Here is a 17,915-nt window from a genome sequence, read left to right as displayed (position 1 = left end):
TGGAGATGTCCACTTAGAGCTGGAAGGAAGCAACCCAGCCCAGAGTTTTAGTTTTGCCACCCATCTGCTAACACAATTTTACCCAAGCTGTATTCAAAATTACGATCATCAGCAAATCCCTGAAGTAAAGCATATGAAGCTGATGATAATCTTTTTATTACCCAGGAGAATCAGGTAAACTCTGGAGTTTCTCAAGGCTAAAACAGGTTTAAAAACAAACAAACAAAAAACATTAAAAAAAAAGCCCAAACACACACACAAAACCAACAACTTAATTCCTGGAACCGAAACACCAACTCGGAGGATTAGATTTCTCTCGCCATTATCTAACCTCAACACATTCTTTGCATAGTAACAAAGAGTCAGGAAACCATCTGTTAATTAGCAAAACACTTGTTTTAAGAAAATAAAGTAATGAAGTAGGAATCAAGGATTTATGCTGATGTATTTTTCAGACTTCTCAATGTCAGAACCTACCAGAAATCTTCGGGTCAGCCTGGCAGGGAACAAGCCACAACACTTACGGGTACAAACAGTTTATTCCCTTCTCAGTATGGAAAACTACTAAACAGAGGTAGAAGGCATTCATGATCCCAAAGAAACCTATAAAGATCCCACTTATTTTGGCAATGTAATTCTGAGTCCTCAGTGACTTGCATCCAAAACAGAACACGTCAAGATTCAAGCTCACACTTCCCAGACTGTAGCAGGTCATTGCCACCCTTCCAAAAATAAAGTACCCACAAAGTAAAATAAAGTAGAAACAACAAAAAAAGATCCTCAAAAAAATAATTTACCCATTATTCTCACCGTGCCAAACTCCCTCACTTCTGCAAGGCAACAATCTACACAGCAGTTAAGCTCAAGGAGCTTAAAAAGGTCTTAAAAAGGGTTTAAATCTCATACTGACCCTGAGCACAGATAAACTGCAGGCTCTGTGAAACAGGCTCTCTAAAACTGTCACACAAAAATCTTGCTGCTTAACTGTAAAGCCAGGGAAGTAGTTGAGCACAAATGCTCTGGGGCAGAAATGATTCAAAAAAATCCTCTTATTCTAGCTAGCAGAATGGATTTACCAGTTGAAGATGTACAAATCACCAGTCCCTTCTTCCCTGTGCTAACAGTGGTCACACCAAGGCAAATCTAAGCTCAGGAAAAAAATCACCTGAGGCTGTAAAAGAGCAAGATTATATAAATAGTTATATCCTCTCATCATAATAATTCTTCTTGCCAGACAGTCTGCAGGCAATTAATACTCATTAAAAGAAGATCTGGGTGCTTGCCAGGTGGTTTTTGCATGGTCACAGGGAGGTCATCTGCTGTAAGACTCATCCAAGCCTAATATACTGCTCCTCAAAACCTGCTCAAGTTGTTTTTCCATTCCCTATGGTAACACAGATGCACAATCCTAACACCATGGCATGTGCACTTACACTGTAGAACAGAACTCTTCTAGGAAGATAAAAATTACTAAAACAGAGCAGGAACCTTTTAAATTTAGAGCTGCTTAAGGATCTATCCGCACTGCAGCTTGCACAGGAAAACCAAAGATAATCCTTGCTGTCTCAGGTAACAGCAGGAAGACAGACATGCAGAGCCAAATTCTTCATGGACTAATTATTTCCCTAGTCTGCCCCTCTCTTTTACAGCTCAGAGCTCCACTTTGCTGCTGTGGCACTTCTAGCCACAATAAGGTTAAAGTTTGCTGTGACCAACATCAGACATACTCAGGTTAAAGAAGAAGGGATAAATCAGCAGTCACCAGAGTGAAAAGACTGTTGTACTTCCCCTCCACCTCCAGAGAGTCCTTTGACCAGGCTGAAAGCACTGTTAACAAAGGCAACAAATGCAAACCTGACAATTGCCACAGGCGCCTTGCTAAACAAACTTCTTCACCTTCTTTCCCCCTCCTTCACTGCTTGTAGTTTTTCAGAAGGATACAAAGGTAGAAATGCAGTGTTTAGATCAAATGACAGAACCTGCACAATGCAGAAGACTAAGTCCTTTCAGTAGTTTACCATTCAACCAAGACATTTGGTAATACATTTGGCAGGAAAACACAGACTTGCTCTTTCTTTCTTTATGTACCAAATGTTTCATTAGACACAATTTTGAAGGCAGAGTGGAAAAAAGTTAAACTCTGCCTGTGAAAAGCACACTGGGGTTTATTAGTTTATCCACCAACACATATGCATTTACTCAACCACTGTCCTATGGATTTCAACCACTTTCCCCATTTAAGCAACCACAGGAGTTATAATCTGCGTCAGAGCTGCACATTCCACTCAGAGTTTTAGGTTGACTACGACAGATGTGCTTCAGCAAAGAAGCCACTGTAGGTTTCCAAGTCCTAAGAAGTATCAGTCCTGACTGGGACCTACCCTAAGCAAACAGGAGAACTTTTTCAGCCCTATACTTTTATGCATATAAACTACAGTCACATTAATATATCTCCATCCCTCCTCAATACGCAAAGAGACAGGCATCCCTTCACTCATTTCAGCATGAAACACAACACATAAACCACTTTGACACAGGCCAGAAGGAGGGAGAACAGAATTCTTCAGCTGGTCACAAGGACCTAGGAGGAAACACCCAGTTCAGAGGCAGCCACATGGATTCTTACTTCATCCACCTCCCTATCCATGATTCTTTGTGTGCAAGCCATCTAGACACAGTGAATGAGAACAGAATCCTTCTCTCTCCAGTTCTATGAAGTCATCTAGGAAACACTTTACCAATTTACCCAACAACTGTCTTCAACTGCCTACGCGTGGTCACAATAGCCTGATGACTGTCTTAAACACCCATCCTCTCCCAGCTGGTTTCTCCAAGTTTTGAAACTGAAATCTATGGGTTTGGCTTTTTTCTTTTCGTTTCCTCTTTTTTTTTTCTTTAATGGAAAAAAGCTGTTCCTCAATAGAGACAATTCAAAACATAAGCCTTTCAATTCTAACATATTAGTATCTGTTTCAGCCTTAATATACAGAATCTGTTTTTCTCATGTATGTATTTTAAACTCAAAAGCCCTAAAGATCTGCTAATGGAACCAGAACTAGTTGAACACAACAAATTTGAACAGTTGGATAGAAACAAATCAAAAGAAAGCAGAACTCCATTATGCAGATGATAATGTCAAAAGGCTCATAAGAACTTTCATCTCTGCCCTCAATATTCTAACGCTAAGTCTAGTCACCAATAAATTGTTATTTGGACAGTATAGTTAAACTAATTTCTATTTATTTATTCAAATGCAAATTAAAATAATTCATTGCCATTAAAAAAAAAAAAAACCTCTGTAATTAAAGTATTTCAAAAAGAATTGTTTCACAATACAGTTCCTCACAGACTACACCAGTAATTGAGACCAGGCCCGAAGGGTCTATCATATTTCTCAAAAGCAACACAGCTGCCCAAAGTAAGTTTCCAAACTACCTCCTACAATTCTCTTCACCAAAATCTCACGTAGAGAAGAAGATCCAGAATGAACAGAAGACATTTCCTGTCCCTTGCCAATATAGGAGCTTTCACAGCAAATGTTAAATGGTAACACTTTTAGGTGTTTTACAAGTGTTAATTCACATACACAAGGTGCTAGTGATCCATGGAATTCATGGCTGCTCATGTTCATATACTTAGGAACACAGAGATACCTCAACATGACAAACTTGAGTCATGCAAGCTGGTGGCAACTTCTACATCAGGAAATTACAACCCAGGTTGGACGAAACTGGGCAAACCATGAAAAAGTCAGTCTTAGAAACTGCCCCGAGCAGATTCAGCTCAGAACAGACCAAAACTTTAAGGTTTGGTATTTCTGACTAAATACTGTGCCTTTCAGTCTCCCTCCAGTTGCTTTGCTTTGACTGTCATGTATTTATTGCCTGATAGCTTTCAGACTTTGGCAAAGCCTCCAAACCGAGTTTGCAGATCCACATGCCAGAAATGCCAAGAGTAACATATTCCTCTCTAATTTCCATGAATGCCAGTACAGAAGTCTCAGTTCCCTGCACATGTAGTAAATCATTGACATTTTTTTGAAGAGTACTATAAAAGGTAGATATTAGTAACTTAGTAAATGTCTCTGGAAGTCAATCAGTTGCAAAGTGAAACATACTCCAGGAGCCTACCTGCCAGACTTGAGCCTCAGTAATTACTGTGCAATACAGCTTTCCATGTTGCACCAGCTTCTTGTAGCATCCTTACAACACCACTACAACATTCATTTCATGCATCAAAATCAGTAACATTTACATTCAGCTCACAATTGACCCAACAACGATACAACTCTGCTCCCTCCAGACAGCCTGGGAGAGTTCCATCATTAGTAACCTGTGCAAGCTCTAACACAGGCCCAATGTGTTAGCTTTCAATATTTTTAATGCAATAAAAAAAAAAAGCCAACCACACTTCACAATATTTTGGCTTAAAGAGCAAAGTAGCTACAGGCTTTATGACCTACCACTGCTTAAACACAGACATCTGCTTGGATTAACCTCAGCAGTTCAGTAAACACACCGTATGACTAGATATTTCATGACTGTGCCAAAACTCATGTTTGTCAGAGGTCAAACAGAGGATCAGATTAACCTCAAGGTTTTTGAAATAGGAGTAAGAATTATTTGGGAAAAGCTTAGAGTCTGCTTGTAGTTTCTCCAAGAACAGCTTTTCTTCAAAAAAATAAAATGGGTACTGATACACAACTCCACAGCTCATACTACCCAGATTTCCTGCAAGACTGGCTGTGTATTTTGGATCCATATTAAGGTAGAAAACAGATGAGTATGATCTTTATTTTTAAGGAGCATTTGAGAAAAAAAAAAAAACAAAAAAAACCATTAATATTAATTTTTACTTTTTTTTATTTTGGGTAGGTGGTAATCAAGAAGATAAAGCAACAAAGTACTTACAAACACAGTTTTGCCCTTTTAATAGTCAGCTTTTGATATATTTCTTGGCCTCCACAATGTTATGGCTACCATCACTCCTCTTCCAAAACATGCATTGGCATGAACAGGCTTTGCTATTTTCCTGTTGAATCCCGATGAACAGAGGCCAGATTAGGAAGAAGTCGTACTCCAGTCATCAGACAGAGATGCCATTCACAGCAGTTTCTGCAATATCATAAGAATTATTTTTCCAGGCATCCTTTATACTGCAACCAGTCTTAAGGGAGAGCCATAGTTAATAGACTAGCAAGATGAAAACAAGAGACATCTTAGGCAGCTTCTTTCAGACTCCAACACACATCACTAGGAGCAACATCCACTGAACATACATTCAAAATGACAGCCAAAGATTATTTCCAAATAAAAGCTTAGCATGTGACGTGCTCCAAAATCTAAGCATCAACTCAAGTTGGGTTGGATTGGTTGATGGGTTGGACGTGATGATCTTGAAGGTCCCTTCCAACCTGGTTTGGTTTCCTCTGGTTTATTCTGGTTTAAGTCCTTATAAAAAAACTCCTTGTACTGGATTGGTTTAGCATCAAATTGGATCTACCTGTCACATTGCTTTTAATTACAAACCATTAATTTTTGACCTTAGAGAAGATGGGTCATTCTACTTTATGAATTAAGTCACTATTTTTGACACAGTATAGGCAGGTAACTATTTATATAAGGACAGGCTGGGCCTACAGGAACCTACTCAGTGACACCTGGCAAGCACACATTCAAAGTCCTGCACCTGGGACACAAACTCCCTGGCCCTGACACAGACTGGGGAACGGGTCTGCCTACAAGGAACTGGGAGGTCTCCCTAAGCATGAGCCAGCAGCATGCCCTTACAGCAACATCTGACAGCATCCAGACAATCAATAGGAGGACCTCCACCTGACTGAGAGATGCAATTATGCCTCCCCACACAGCACTCACAAGACCAAATGCAGATCAGTGTACCTGCTCTGGGATGTGCCAGTGCAAGGCAGACATCTGTAAACTGGAGTGAGTTCAGTGGAAGACCATTTTGATGGTCACAGGCTGGAACACTTGCCCTGTGTCATGGTTTGGGAGACCAGTTCCAGCAACTGTCCCTTTCTTAAAGGCACAGCCTAAAACAGTCACACCCTGTGAGGAGAAGATGCTGAAAGTGCTGGGCTGTTATCAACATGTTATCAAGAAAACAGAGACAGACTATTTAGTGAGGTAGAAGGTGCAAGAATAAAAGAGTTAAACCAGACTAATATAAATCCAGTCCCAGCAACCCTCATTCACAGAAAGACTGTGGACGACAGCCTGTCCTCCTGCATAAGATCACTGTTCCTACTTATTTTAATGAGATGACACACTAAGATCTATTTTTAATTAGCCTCCTAAATGCATTTTTCAAAGCTTTGAGAGCCAACAGTTTAGTCATTTCAGCACAGCTATACAAATCCCTGTCATACCACCTAAAATAGACCCTCCTAGAATCAATACAGAATTTTGATCAACACGTTACAGATAAATAAGCTTGAAGTAACATTCAGTGTATTTCACAGACAAAAAAGGGCACACAGATTAGTTGCATGAACTGTCAAAGACCTAAGAAACTACAAGTGTGTTAAGTCTGAAAAGCATGAAGTATTTAAGGGGAGGGGGGGGGGGGGAAATAAGAAAAAACAAATCTTTAGGTCTTTAGTTTCTCACCCCTCACTATTTTACCACTATCAAATGACTCACTTGTTATACTCATCTTCATTTCAGTTTTTGGACTTTAACCAGAAACCTTTCTCCTGACAATCCTCCTCTCCAAGGAGTGAGAGTATTTTACAAGGGCTCTCATTTAAGGACACAGTTTTAATGGAAAAAGCAATTACCAGTTTGGGAAGGAAAAAGTTTCACAAGAGGCAGGATCTTGTGTTAACAAACAACAGAAAAGAACACCAGTTTTAGTCACAACCAGCAGTACTACATTGCATCAAGGAAAGGAACATAATAGCCCAGTCTGATTAGAGAAAGCAAGTACACTTGGATTAGAAACATGAGCTTACCAAAATCCTTGTGCTCAGTACTGAGTAAATAGGTGCTACAGACAGTTTTATGCTGCTGCAGCGCTCTCATTCTACTCCTCCCAGCAGCAAAAAAGCTACTGGTTTCCCAAAGCACAGTTCTATGCATGGAATTTTCTTACCTATCCCTCTAACAAATGCTGCAACGTGGGGCTGCTCAGCTGGATGTTACTTTAAGCCATCTGGCAAATAAATACATGTCATGCTATTCACGGAGTCCTAAAAATACCTTCTGCCTTTTTGTTGCCAATAAATGCTTCCTTCCAATCGAAGCACAGAGATTTGCTTTCCATTAGCAAAACCAGCTCTCAGGAAAGCCACAGTGTCCACGTACTGTCTCCAAAGATGCATGCATGCTGTGATACAGCCCGCCCTTCCTACTTTATGTATAGCTTAGAAAACAGCATGATTTAAAAACCCACTCTGACAACTTCTTGTTCAATACAGCCCCCTCACATGAAAGATCCGTTTATCTATTGATTTAACAACCCTCCAGCACTATATACCACATGCAAAACGTAAGAGAGCTTACAAGGTCAGCTACGCAAGAGTAAGCTGCTTAATACCTTCGCCCAAATGTTTAAAATCTACTTAACTGTTCCTTGCATTTTGTGCCTGCAGAGCTTACCAAAATAACAGCAGAAATACAGATGGGTGCAAAATAATGAGGTAAGGCACACTTCTGCACCGGCAGCTGAACAGCCGAACGCTCACCTTTTTCCAGAAGAGTCGGCACTGAAGCGGCAGCGCAAGGTTACCCAGTGAGAACACAGTTACTGCAGTAGCAGTCAAATCCAGTTGGTGTCTTCATTCTCAGTGAACAATAACGTGCTGAGCCTGAAACTTAACACTTTGCTGCTGAGAACTGCTTGCAAGCTCTCACTGGGAATGGGGAACAAACACAAGGTTCTCTATGACAACGGGCTAATTCGGTGGGTCTTAGGAGATCAATGCTGCAAGGTTATTTCTCATTTCACTGCACAGGATTGCTCCAACAGCACTGATTTAGTTTTCTATGGCTGGGGTTGTTGGGAGGGGTGGGGGTGTTTGTTTTATTGTTTGCAGTGGTGGGGTTTTTTTTCATTGTTTGGGGGGGTTCTGGTTTGTGGGGTGTTTTTGGTTGGTTGATTTGTTTGCCTTTTGGGGGGGGGAGGGGGTAAGAGGGGGTATTTTGGGGTTGTTTGGGTGGGGTTTTTGGGAGGGTGGGGTGTTGTTTTTTTTTTTCTCCTCTGAGCTGATACATAATCCTTATGGATCCATGGATCTGGCAGCACAAACAAGACCGGTCATTTTACTGCCACTCAATAGAGAAGCATATTCAATCAGTGTATTTCTACAGCATCATGTCAATACAGACCACAGCAATACTAGGGAAAACAATCATTAAGTTGCATACAGATTTCAGTTGTAAAATATCCTCTGCTTCTCGTTTTTCCACTCACTAGTAATTTCACAAAATTCCCACAACTTGACTGACATTTTCTAGATTTGCTTTCTGTTCATCATAGGAATTATTTATGAAAGGTGTTTTAGGCGTTTTTGCAGTGTTTTAAAAGCAAAATGAAAACACATTTTCCAGGGGGAAAAGAAAATCATTTCACCTCGCAGCATATTTGAGACCTCAGTGTGCCTCTTTTGAGGGGGACAGTGAAAACTAGGGATGACCAGTCTCAGTGTTAAACCTGTGACTACTGACTATGGGCACTGCATTTTGCACAAGTTTTTTTCTGCAAATCCCCATTCTGCAGTAATCTCCAAGCAGACATCCACCACCCATTTGTGCAGAGCTCAGTAATGAAATCAACAGCTGTGTACAATAAAATACAACAGACATTTGCAAACTCAGACTAGGAACTTCAAAAGACTATACCTGAAGATGTATACAATGCAACACTGCTGCAATTAAGTTATTACTAGCACTGCAGAATTGGAAACTGGCTTAATGAGAATGAGCAACCTGGTCTAGTGGGAGGTGTCCCTGCCCATGGCAGGGGGGATTGGAACAACATAATCTTTAAGGTCCCTTCCTACCCAAATCACTAAAACACTGTAAGCAGGTGCTGAATTCAATGTCCATTTGCACTTCTCATGTCCAGAAACAAAGGTCATTTGGAGTTTTTCACTCCAAAGCTTTGGCACAGTCCACAGTATCCATGCCATTTGGATCAGAGAAATGTGGGACTTCGGTTTTTTCCAATCAAGAAATTCAGGAACACCAAAAAAACAATGGCATTTTCTTGCTTGTGAAGCCACCCTCTTAGTTTCTCACTAATGTCTCCAGTCATTAAAATGTGAGAGGAATCCTAAGACTACAAACTACTGCTTGCTCTCTCTTGAACTCACTGACGGAAGCAGGACCGCTGTGTAGTTATCAGATTGACCTGTGGGACATTCTGGTTGAACTGTTTGCTCTGCTACAGGTTTTGATGAGATCCTTAGCAACTCAGTGTTACAGCTCTCACTTGTAAAATCTGACTGATACATTCAGGCAGATACATCAAAGGTTCTGAGGCCACAATAAGCAGAGATAACACCAAAACCCAGCACAGCTCTGGGTTAGAATAGCAGTAACTCATACCTGCTGCTCCCTCAGCAAACCTATTTCTAAATGACATCAGTAAACTCTTCTGCACGAAGCATTCTCTCTTTTTCCCTTCCTTAACACAACGCTGTACTGATGACAGAGGTACAGCCATACCTGGAGTCACTGAAAACACATTCTCTCACACATCTAACCTATGAATTGAAGCTTATCTTGCTAAATATTGTATTTGACAATAGAGTAGGTTGTTTCTCAAATAAGTAAGCAAAAAGATCTTCTATTAGCATGCCTCTGAAGAAAATGACAAGTCACTAGCATAAAGAGATTTTAAACTGGAAGGGGAGCAAAATTCTGCAAGTTATGCCAAAAGTTAATTCTGTCTTTCATTCCATTCTCCACAATCTTACAGACTCAGTCTCTCCTTCTCCAAAGAAACTCCTCTGAGGAAAGAGTTGTGGACCGCTCCTTTTCCATCTCTTTTCTTCCACTTATCTACTGCCAATGTTTCTAATGGGAAAACATCCTCAGGATTTTGATGTTGAAATCACAGATGTTGCAATGAATAAACAGCAGATCAAAAATACATTTTCACGAGGAGGCATGCTTTCCAACACATCTCCAGCACGGAAGGTTAGCGTGCAATCCAAAACCCAGCCTTCTCTCCCTTCACAGGTGATGAGTCTCAGTGTCTGCCAGTAAGAGATACAAGATTCATACTAACACACAAAATTCAAGTATTCCAGTAAAATAAAAGCTGAAGAAAGCACTTCCACAAAGGAAATTCACTAACAAGTATGGGAGGTATCAACAGAGACAATGACATCATTTGTTCCTTATGTTACACTTCAGGAATTGTCAAAATGCCTAGAAAGACTGGATCACAAAGAGTTGTGTATCAAGAGAGGATAGGTTTGTGCTTCCTGGAAAATGCTCTGGTTTAATTAAGGCCACCTCCAAGGTTTAAAGCATCTAATTTAATCCTTGTCTGCACAAGAAAAACTGTCATTCAGCCAAGCAATACTTGGACAGGTTTACATAAACTAAAAAGACCACCTCTATGAACATGTACCCAACATTGAAGTATTTGCTTAAATCAGTTTGGCACACAGCAATCATTTCCTGAGGTACATTCTTTTTGGCATGACTCTTGTGAGTCTATTAGTTTAACTTGTCAGTTTACAATTCAGCTTCTTCAACGGTACAGTGTCTCATGGCTGAAGTCTTGGGAATGGCAAAAAGTTACTGCAGGTAAGCGGCTACCTCCCATCAGCCACTCTGCAATGTTTCTCCAATTTCCTTCCCTCTGGCACAGCAAGAAAAATGATTTTTGTCAGGGTAGCTCACTCCACGGCAACAGGGAGTTAAGAGCATCGACAAGAACAGTCTCTGTAGCACAGCTGACAGATTATAACTTGTCAGTCACAGCAAACCTTCAATCTATGAAAGGCAGAACTTGCAATGCCACTACTGCCACGAGAGAGAAAAATCACAACAGCTCACCTGCTCCAAACTGAACTGAGAGTCAGCAAAGGCATCAACGTGCCTGCCTGTGAGCAGTAGAGGGTAATAGGATCTGGACTCCTTCCGAGCCTGCGTGCCTATTTCTGACTCATAGAGCAAAGCATAAAGCAGGCAGGATGAAGCCTTGAGGTGCCTTGTCATTAGGAGGTTCTAACTAGTGTAGTGGAAAAGTTGATTCATCCCCAAGCACTGCATTCCCATTTCAAATATGCAAAGTATCTGGCAGCCAAACCTTAGACTGCACAAGAAAGGGCTGAGATACAGCACATCACTCTTACAGGTACTTCAATCCATACTCAGCATTTCAGTAACACCATCAGTCATTTAATCTACAAACTTCATGTATTTTCACTTATCAAGGGAAGAGTTTGGATGTTTACATAACAACATATCTGAAATGTAGTATATTTGAAGTCAAACTTTTCACTGAACCAATACCAGCTTCCTCACCCCCCACCCCCCCTTTTTTCTTTTCGTTGTTGCAGTCCTACAGTTTTTAGAGTTTCCAAATGAAGTACTTACACTAATTATTACACAATGCTGACTCACACAAGAAACATGCTAGAGCACAGCTGAAGGATTTGGTAGATACTACTAGCTCTTACACAAAATGAGCTGAACAAATGCATTTACTCATGGTGCTGAACACTGGTTTAACAGCCGAGGCCCTAGGACTGACAGTACTTTATACATGAACACAGTAGCTGCAGCAGCAGATGCATTCATCTCCATAAGCCACTATATGTTTTGAAAGGAAACTTTAGATAAGAATCAACAGTTTATCTACCTCCCACACTCTAACAGGGATTGAAACATACTTCACCTTTGTAATGCATTTTGACAGTTAACAAAACCAAATTAAGTTCAGAAATCCCCGAATATGCTTTTACTCTTCAACAGCAAGCAACATAGTGGCATTCTAGCACCTCTCCAAAGGGCAAGGCACTAAAGAAAATGACTTGATACTAGGGATACCTGTAACTGTAGCATTGCCTCACCAAACAGATGGAACTGCTTAGGAAGCCAATAAACTGAACTGCCGCAGAAAGAGATTACTGTGTTTTTTTGCAGAAAGCTACTTTTTCTCTCCAGGGGAAGCTGGAAGTCTCCCCTTACTTCTCTGCTTCGGTAATCAACACACAGCTGCCACACTGCACAACTCAGCCTGCCAGCTGCTCAGACCACCACCTTTTCACAGTATCTTCCAAGGTAACCTAACTAAAGTTAAGAAAGAGCCTCTGTTATTTGCAGCCCTACAATGCTCTATCATCATAGTCAGGGTTGGAAGGGACCACAAGGATCATCTAGTTCCAACCCCCCCTGCCATGGGCAGGGACACCCCACACTAGAGCAGGCTGGCCAGAGCCTCGTCCTGCCTGGTCTTAAACACCTCCAGGGACGGGGCCTCAACCACCTCCCTGGACAACCCATTCCAGGGCTTCACCACTCTCATGGTGAAGAACTTCTTCCTCATGTCCAGTCTGAATATCCCCACCTCCAGCTTCATTCCATTTCCCCTAGTCCTATCACTACCTGATATCCTGAGAAGTCCCTCCTCAGCCTTCCTGTAGGCCCCCTTCAGATACTGGAAGGCCACAATTAGGTCACCCCAGAGCCTTCTTTTCTCCAGACTGAACAGCCCCAACTCCCATCCTTTCATGCTAGAAGATCTGAAATCCCTGGTTTTACTATCTTCAACTTCCATTTGACCAACAGTTTGCTTCACTCCACACACATGCCCTATAACCACCAGTGAACCACCTCCTATAGGGAAGAGTGGCTTATAGAGACAAATTTTCAAAATACTAATAATTTCTCTTTATTTCCCTTGCCATGCTGTTTCAGCAGTTTCTTCCTCCCAAAAAGCTTGAATCACACCCACTGGTACTTTACATCGCTATAAAAATGACAAACAGATACACCCATTCTCATAAACTGTCACACAGCAGCTTATCAGGAACTCTTTCCAGTTTTACCCTTATGCATAATGGAGTATTGACTTGCATCCTCTGAGACAAAGTGATTAGATAAGCAATAGACAGGCAATAGGCCCTGAAACCTGCAGTCAGAATCTCTTAAACCAGAACACATGTCATTTAGTTTGCTGGCTGCTTCATCTTAGGCTGAGTTGAAGGCTCATTAGAGCTGCAGCATTATTTCTTTCCTTCCCTGCTGCAGAAGAGCTCCTAAAACTCTGCAGGAGCTTATCTTACCCAGAGATGAGGAGAAGCTTATGCAGAAAGCATGCAGTTCTTCAGAGACATTTATACTGGGGGAGGCCAATTGCTCGTTAATCAAAAGCCTCTTATCTGGAACCACCTGGACCTTTATGCTCTTCTAAAATGAGGTCTAGGAACCCCAGCTGGACTGCTTCACACACGCAGAGGTTCCATACAGAGTACAGGAACATACTGTCAGGGAGAGGCTGGTACCATCCTTTCCTGGGCACAGCCTGCACTTGGATCAGCTTAAGCTAATCATAGATGTCTGGAAGCAGTTTCCCATTCAAATGAGATTCACTGGAGGGGGGGGGCGGGGGGGGGGAAGAAAAAAAGGAAAAAGGGCAGATGCCACATCAGATAGTATTCAAGACTATTTACTGTCACTTACAGACCACTCTTTCTCAGTAAGGGCAAAAGGGATCAAATCCCTGCATAATGGCAGGGTGCTGATTATCCTGCCCACTTGCATAATTACTGTACCGGCATTAAGAGACTTCGCCATTCTTTCAAATCGAAAGCAACACTCCAAACACACTGAACCAAACAGACAAAGCAGTTTGTTCACAGTGCAGCAACAAAGTCAGGTCATGACATTTTTATTTTCTTCTCTGCACTTCCTCTCTGGTTATGTAATAAAAGTTCTGTAAGGTTGACTGCAGCTGCCCTGCAACTGATATTATCAGGACAGTTCGGCAGAGGTGCTATACTGGTCATCATTAGTGTTTTAATTAGTTTCATCGGGAATGGTAAGGCTGACACCTATGAAGAAACAAACGAAGGCAAAGCAGCTATCTGGAAAGGTAAATTCCATTGCCACACTACAATGGAGTCTGACCTGCTAAACTCCCAGCAGCAGAGAGCTTTTGGTTGCTTTCTCAGCTTGATCTGTTTTCATGCATACATGGGACCAAAGAGCCTCTCTTTTGCCTTGCAAGTAACTTGGAGACAGTTAATTTGCTATCGGTATCTTCCGTTGTGGCTCTTACACACACACACACACACCCACCCCCCAAGAAAAATACCACATGGCAGTGGGGAGTGACTAAAAGGGCTGGAGACCAGCCACGTAGAATAACACATATTTGCTGAAAGGAAAAGGGGAGCCTCAATGCTGCAAAGTATATGCTGAAAGCCACTGGAGCACAAAAGCAGAAACGGCTTAAAAGTAAGTTTCCCAATCATAAGGATAAGAAAGCTTTAATACACCACCAGGTCACAGAGCCCTCCAAAAAGGCAACGCCTGCCCTCGCCCTGCACACCAATCAATGAAAGTTAACAGGTACCGATCCCCACGCTTGGGGCTGACAGCTGCAGAGTTTAGGTTTACCTGCAAGCAGACTGCTGCTGCTCCTCTGCTTGCATCTAAAGACTGAAAACTCCAGTAATTACTTTGCTTTCCATTCTGGGCAGCCACTCATCGGTCCCACGGTCTCTCCCCGGAGCAGCGCTACTGGTCAGGTCAAACTAGTAGTCATCACCATGCTCACCCCACCGATCTCAGCCTCTCCGCTATAAGCTCCCACCGTTCATTATAGCTAGAAAGGAGGAAGCCCCGAGTCTGATCCCGGCCTCTGGAAAATGAGAATCCCTGCCCCCGGCACAGGCTCCGCCGCGTCCCTCAGGGCAGGCGAGAAAACGACCGGGGCTGGCCTGATACCACCGTCACCGGCCCCGACCCTCACGCTGAGGGGCTGCCCCTCACACCGCCACCGGTTGCCCGCCAGAGCCGCTTCCTTTCACACCACCAACCCCATACCTCACCGTCCCTGTGCCGCCATCCCCGCACTCACCGCGGTGGCGGCATTGCCCCTCCGCGCGCCCCGCGCCCTCAGCGGCGGCGGCGCGCACCGCTCGCGCGCGGCGGAGGTGCCACGTGACCACTCCCTCCTCCTCCCGCCGTTACGTGTGGCGGCCGGGGCGCGGCCGCCATGACAGGCTGGGTACGGTCGGTCTGGGAAGATGGCGAGTCCGCCCGGTGACGCTGCGGGGCTCCTACCTGGACCCTTCTTGCATTGCCATGACGCTGCTGGACCGGCCAGGGCTGGAGGGCTGTAGATTTGCGGCCCTCAAGTAGCCGCTGCCTCCAGAGTCGCTGTGTATCTACCTATCCCTCCGGGCTGGCATGCTCCCTTGCAGCTTTGTCTGAATTCTAAAGTTCCGATCCCCCAAGGAAGTGACTGCTTTGGCCTTCACCGTCTTAATTGGCCCGCGGAAATACTTCTCTAGGGGTTTTGAGGAGAAAAGAGATGTCTGTCAGGCCGATGGGGAATTTGTGGCCCAACTATCAATATTTTCCTCACTTCATAGTGGAGTAGCTGAGTGGAATACGGGAGCGCTGGTTTCTTCAGCTGAAAGGACACACATTAATCAAATCAGACAGAGCTGCCCTGAAATAATCCATGCTTGGCAGTTAGCATGCATCTGTAGCAACAAGAGTTCACATCCTGACAGGTGGAGAGGCATGTTGAATCCTCAGATCTTGCATCGGGAGTAACTGGACAAAAGGTTGGTGAGGTGGCTTCACCACTGATCCATCTTTGGGCAGTACCTAACTTGGCAGGTGTCCTTTCAGGAAACAGGATGGAAAGCATACTGTTTTGTAAACCCTGGTGAGGTTTAGCAACCAAGTATCAGCTTTGCTCAGCATACTCTGGGAGCTTTTTTGTGAATGAAGACACAGAACTTGAGCTGCTGAGTGGCACTTTGAAGATGGCAGATTTTCTTTTGGTGAAGTGGAAATTGAACAGGGTTGACACACCTAAGACACTTCTTTGGTAGATATTGTCCCTCCTGTCCAGAGACTATGGCAAGGTGCTTTACAATAACACAAACAGAGTACAGAATTTGTCAAACAGCTGTAGCTACAGCATTGAAGTACAGAGGGCAAAAAAGTCAGTATATAATCAGAGGAAATGGCACTCTGTGGAGGGATTAGTAGGCAGATGACAAGGAGTAGCAGGGATCAAGATGAAAGTAATGTGTGCAGTTAAATGAGATAGCCACACAGTCAGCATCCCCATCAGCCAGCTTTTCATAAGTCCTGTTTCATAATGGCTAATATACAGCTTTGATCTCTCTCATAATAATTTAGCCTGAGGACTGGAGGTGTGTGTTAAGCTCTTCTAGGTAAAAGCAACCTCAGCACATATGCTATCTGCTTTCTGCAGAACCATTATCCTTGAAGTCCTTCCAGTGTGGACAGTTCTTGTCTGCCTTGTAATTCAGGTATTTAATCTACACAAAAAGCTATTTTAGTTCTTATAAAAAAGAGGTTCCCTGGTGGTTAAATTTTCACTTTGTTAACAGAATTCATAAACTGCTACTTTTTTAGCATCACTTATTATAAGGTCTTTGAGATGTGTGTTTCATTTCTCAAAATCCCTGATAATGATAATCTGCCCAGCCCAATTGCTTAATATACTCTATGATAAATCATTAGTGTTAGCTAATTGACCCACTTCCTCTGTGCTCACAGCAAGCGACAAGAACTCATATAAAAGCAAGAAGTCATAACCCAAAGTAATCTTCTGTGAATATGGGTTGTAGTCAGCAGGTGGGATCCATATGTACACAGGCACTGATATTTCACTTATTAAACGCTTGTCATTGCCACATCTCAGACACAGAAAAGACAGGAGAATAGGACGCTGAGCTACAAAAGTTATTCTTCACTTTTTGTCCCATTTCTTAGATTGGCTCTTCCACATGGTGAAAAAGGAAGCTACTATCCCCAAACCCAAACAGAATTAATGTGTATTGTTTTTCTAAATCTAAACTGTTCAGGACAAATTTCTCCAGCTATCATCTAAAGCTTGTTGACCAGCTCTGAGAGAAAAAACTGGAGGAAACTGCAACTGTCCTTTCAATAACTGGGAGAAGTTGCATTTGTTTCAGTGCTTTCCTTTCACAAAAATTTGCTTGCAAGCTGTCCATGATTGAAGTCAGTCTGCACATCCCTCAGTAGAGTTATGTAGTTACGGGTTTGAATGGAGTCAACAAGTCCTTGTAAGAGTTGGATAGTTTATTTGGAGTATTTGAGGAAGCAGGCCCTTCAGCTTCTTCCTCTGGAACTTTTCCTTCTTAGTGTTGCTTTGGCTGCATGTCACTTGATGTGGGTTTTTTACCCAATTTCTGAGAAAAAAAGGCATTTGAATGACAACTCAGAATATGTACATGGATTTATCTGATCTGCTTTCTCAAATATTTTTGACACTTTGGGCCATATTTATCAAGTTTGACCATTGGCAGAGATCTCAAAGAGGTTATGTTCTAAATAGCTTTGCAAAAAATAGATCTCTGAGTAGAAGACAAAACCTGCCATCCACTAATGAGGAAAAGCCTGTAGAACAAGTTCATCCCATACCCCATTTCCACTCAGGAATAAAAACCCATGGAGCTGTTGTGGCTAGAAGATAACTTCAGTTCTGTGCTTTGTAGCAGGTGAAAAGACAAAAAGGATGTTAGGTACATTAGGACAGGAATAAAGAATAAGATAGGACACTGTCATAAAATCCCCAGTGCTTGTTCATTTTGAATATTGTGTGGAATTCTACCTAAAGCAATAAGAAAGATATAGGGAAAAGCAGCAAACCAATCAGAGGTGTGGAATGTTTCCTTAAGGAAAGGCAAAAAAGGCACT

The 17,915-nt window shown here is 42.5% G+C and overlaps 1 protein-coding gene across 3 annotated transcripts in view; it reads right to left on the bottom strand.

The window, feature by feature from the left end:
- GALNT11 (polypeptide N-acetylgalactosaminyltransferase 11) overlaps positions 1-15,144 on the bottom strand; it is a 44,398-nt gene extending 29,254 nt beyond the window's left edge. Inside the window, exons 1-2 of one of the 3 annotated variants that reach the window (XM_068145984.1) lie at positions 15,067-15,087; positions 4,911-5,114 (exon numbers count right to left, since the gene is read on the bottom strand). The gene's annotated coding sequence lies outside the window, so the exon portion shown is untranslated. Of the gene's footprint in view, positions 1-4,910; positions 5,115-7,705; positions 7,814-15,066 lie in introns of those variants that run through there. The other 2 variants (XM_068145983.1, XM_068145985.1) reach the window with 2 other exon arrangements.
- Positions 15,145-17,915: the final 2,771 nt, after the last annotated feature.

The sequence above is a fragment of the Melanerpes formicivorus genome, unplaced genomic scaffold, assembly GCF_026170545.1.
Source record: "Melanerpes formicivorus ecotype bairdi unplaced genomic scaffold, bMelFor1.0.p_v2 SCAF_13, whole genome shotgun sequence".
Classification (NCBI taxonomy): domain Eukaryota; kingdom Metazoa; phylum Chordata; class Aves; order Piciformes; family Picidae; genus Melanerpes; species Melanerpes formicivorus.
The sequence above is the reverse complement of the archived record's forward strand: the minus strand, read 5'-3'. Positions and strand labels throughout refer to the sequence as shown.